This window comes from Heterodontus francisci, chromosome X (assembly GCF_036365525.1).
Source record: "Heterodontus francisci isolate sHetFra1 chromosome X, sHetFra1.hap1, whole genome shotgun sequence".
Classification (NCBI taxonomy): domain Eukaryota; kingdom Metazoa; phylum Chordata; class Chondrichthyes; order Heterodontiformes; family Heterodontidae; genus Heterodontus; species Heterodontus francisci.
The window spans coordinates 4627699-4631916 of NC_090421.1; the positions used below are offsets into that span (position 1 = coordinate 4627699).

Consider the following 4218-nt stretch of genomic DNA (forward strand, 5'->3'; position numbering starts at 1 on the left):
GTTTTGTAGAGATGGCCTGCCACACCGCACAAGTTGCAACACTTAGTCTGCTTACAGTCCTTGGTCTGATGGCCTTCCTCCTTGCAGTTCTTGCAAACAACCGTGCTGCAGTTGGCTGCCACGTGACCAGATTTGCCACATGTGCGGCAAACTCTGGGCTGCCCAGCGTAGACCAAGAAGCCTCGACTTCCCCCGATAGCGAAGTTGGAGGGAGGGTGGATGATGGCTCCACTGGGATCTACCTTCAAGGTCACCTTGACCTGCCGCTTGCTGGTCCAAATCCCAAAGGGGTCCTTGACATCAGTGCTGCTGCCGGCCACCTCGACGTACCTGGCGAGAAAGGTGAGTACATCCACCACCGGAACATGGGGGTTGTAGAGGTGAATCGTCACCACCCGGTCCCGTTGTGACGGAAGCATGAAGAGCGGCTCCGCTGTGAGGATCGACAGTGGCGCCCGGTCTCCTTTCTCTTTGAACGCCTTCAGGAACTTGATACATCCCGCCACGTTCCGGAACGTCACGTCGAAGTATCCACTGCTGGGGAAATCCTGCAGGCAGAAGACGCCCGTAGCTTGAAATCCACAGCAATCGAGGAGGATTCTCTTGATGAAGAAGGTGCGATCGACCGGTGCAGCTCCTTCCTTGTCCTTCACCCCCACCCGAACGGTGTTGCGCACTCCCTGGCCTGAAGTTCGAAGATTGGTTATAGCCATTTTACTCAAAGCCTACCCAGGATGTAAAGGCAATGATCATGGTCTCTTCTCAACCAAGTAAGCACTGATAAGAACAGATACTACACTTGATCTTAGCCAAAAGGCCGAGAAGCGGCAAACAATAAATGTGATAATGACCAGATAATCTGTCCTTTTGTGATGTTGATTGAGGGACAAATATTGGCCAAGACACTGGATAACTCCCCTATCGTTCTTCGTAATAGTAACATGGAATCTTTTACAACCACCCAAGCAGGCAGATGGGGCCTCAGTTTAATATCTCATCCGAAAGATGGCAGATAACTCCCTCAGTACTGTACTTGGAGTATCAGCTTTGATTTTTGTGCTCGAGCCCTGGAATGGGACTTAAACCCAACACCTTGTGACTCAAGCTTAATCATTGAATCATACAGCACAGAAGAAGGTTATTCAGCCCATCATGCCTGTGCTGTCTCTTTGGAAGAGCCATCCAATTAGTCTCACACTCCTGCTCTTTCCTCATTGCCCTGCAATTTTTTCCTTTTCAAGTATTCATCCAATTCCCTTTTCAAAGTTACTATGGAATCTGCTTTCACCACGCTTTCAGGTAGCACATTCCAGATCATCATAACTTGCTGCATTAAAAAAAAATGTCCTTATCTGCCCCCTGATTCCATTGCCAATTATCTTAAATCTGTATCCTCTGGTTACTGACACTCGCCAGTGCAAACAGTTTCTCTTTACTTACCCTTTCAAAATCCTTCATCATTTTGAACACCTCAATTAAATATCCCCTTAACCTTCCCTGCTCTAAGGAGAACAATTCCAGCTTCTCTAGTCTCTTCCATAACTGTAGTCCCTCATCATTGGTATAATTGTAGTAAATCTCCTCTGCATCCTCTCCAAGGCCTTTACATCCTTCTTATTAGTGCCTAGAACTGGACACAATACTCCAGCTGAAGTCTAACCAATGACTTATAAAGCTTCAGCATAACCCTTTCTTTTTTAACTCTCTGCCTATATTTATAAAGCCCAGTGTCCCGTGTGCTTTTTTTAAAAGCAGTCTTATCGACTTGTTCTGCCACCTTCAAGGATTTGTGTATGAGAACTCCCACTTGCCTCTGTTCCTGCACTCCCTTTAAAACTGTACCATTTAGTTTATATTGCCTGTCCTCATTCTTCCTTCCAAAATGCATCACTTCACACTTCTCTACATTAAATTTCATCTGCCATGTGTCTACCCATTTCACCAGGCTGTCTATGTCCTCCTGAAATTTGCTACTATCCTCCTCACTGTTTTCTATATTTGAGTTTTGTGTCATCTGCAAACTATGAAATTATGCTCTTTATACACACGTCCAGGTCATTAATATACAACAAAAAGAACAGTAATATGTTGGGGGTGGGGGGCTAAAAGGCATGAAGCCATATTCTACCACTGTATTGCCATGCATTGGTATTCCAATGTGCTGTCTAACTGCACTACCCTGGTTGTAGATTCAAATCAAAAAACAAAAAGCTAAGTTGATGTTATTTATTTTTTGTGAGGCCTATAGATTTTTTGGGATACCACTGTGCCTGCAAACAACTAGCCAACTGCATTTTATAGGATTGGGTACATTATACAGCAATAGCGGGAGATTGTAAAGTCCAGGTGGTGCATTACTGCTGTTAGCTTACATTGTATTGTAGAATGTTCAGAACTGAAGAGAGTATTTTTGCAGACATCATACAGTACACTAGAGGCTTGCTAATATCTCTGTGGCAAACCAAACACATACCCTTCATAAGAACATTCCTTTTAAGTAAATGCTATTTAAAACAGTGACCCTGAATGGCATTGATATCTCTTGTACTGAAGTTATTGGTCTATTATTAACAGCAGGTCTTTGGTTGGGAACAATTGATGCAAAACTGGCCCATTGAGCTCCATAGGAACTGGGCATATTAATGACAATTAATATGGAGGAAGCTGTGGAAAAACCAGTACAAACAGTGATGCTGGTATAACTATATTTGTTCAAAGTGTGGACTTGGTACCTGCTAATCCAGTAATGGATCAACCCGAAAACACAGTCCCAAGTCTAACCTGTTCCTATAAAGCAACAGTTATTTTATAGAAAGTACATCAAATAAATATGTACTTGACCATCTCCTTTAACCAAAGATCCCCATTAACAGGATAGTCATTAAGTGGCATGTACTATACAATGCAAAGTACAAACACTGAAGACTACAATGTACATTCAGCATTTAAAAAGCTAACAAGAGATCAAAGAGCATTAAATAATAATAGAGTAATACCTCTGGGATTGTCAGCAAAGCCCAAGTGAAAAAGAATCGGTCAGATGCTTCCCTTTATTGATTACAGGTTTTAAACATTTGGAACAACTGATTTTCAGATCCATTTATGCAACTGAAACCAAAGGATGATTGGACTGATTTTGACGAGGGATGTTTGCCCAGTAAATTGTTTCCTGGATGTTGCAGAATTTCAAACATACATATTGGATGCCCTTTCTCATAATAAAATTGTCAAAGTAACCAGCCATTTATTCATCAAGGATGAACAAACTGGATTATATTATTCCAAGGTAGAATTACTCACCTGTTAGAAGATATCCCTTTTCTCTGAATGGAAAACTGTAAGTAAAGGAATACTCTCAGTTAAGGCACAGCATGCACATATCGTAAATTATTTATCGGAAGAAATACCTAATGTGTAAAAAGAAAATAGCCAATATTGTTTTAAAAATTCACCTCATGACAGCTGGTCTGCAGACCAGGGCTTTGGAGACAAGATCTAAAAACTTGGGCCGATTTTAAGGGACCGTTGGAGACGGGAACGGAGGTGCGGGCGGAGGCATAAAATAAAGATGGAAGACGTTGGACCGGAAGTCTGACATCGACATCCCTTACGAATGTTACTGCCAGCAGCCAACATGGAGGGCGGACTTTGCACATCCATGCGGCGGGAAGGCAATTAATGTACTTAAGAGCCCAGTAAACAGCAATTTTATTTACTGGGTCTGGCGCACAGGAACCACGGGACTTCAGAGCCTCGCCTGGATAAAGGAAGTGACAAGGAAGCAAGAGCTCAGTGCTGGCCCTAATGGGAAGCCATCAGGTGAGACAGCGTCGCTTGGCAGGGAGGGTGGAGGAGGGAGGGCATCGGGAATCACTGTCAGGAGTGGGGGCCAAGGTGCCAGCTCTGTGGGGGAGCCACACCAGGCTGCCATCGGGGCAGTGCCACCTCATCAGAGGTGGTGAGGGAAAGTGGGGGGGGGGGGGGGAATGGCATTTGCTGTGAAGGTCTTGCACTCAGGAGAGGCAACCTGTCATGGGCCTCATTCACCCTGGCTTTGAGGCTCCAGTTGAGGAGAAGGAGTAGCATAGAGGGAGAGTGGCACAGGCACCAGCAGGGGCACCACAGCAGCTTGGGGGGCCACAGGAGAGCCAGCCTTGGGAGCAGCAAGCCGGAGAAAGATGCAGAAAGGGGCACCAGCAGACTCTTGTGCACAAAAGA

At 44.7% G+C, this 4218-nt stretch overlaps 1 pseudogene; it reads right to left on the reverse strand.

The window, feature by feature from the left end:
- Positions 1-698: 698 nt before the first annotated feature.
- LOC137358749 (U2 spliceosomal RNA) lies at positions 699-829 on the reverse strand (annotated as a pseudogene).
- Between the last annotated feature and the right edge of the window lie 3389 nt (positions 830-4218).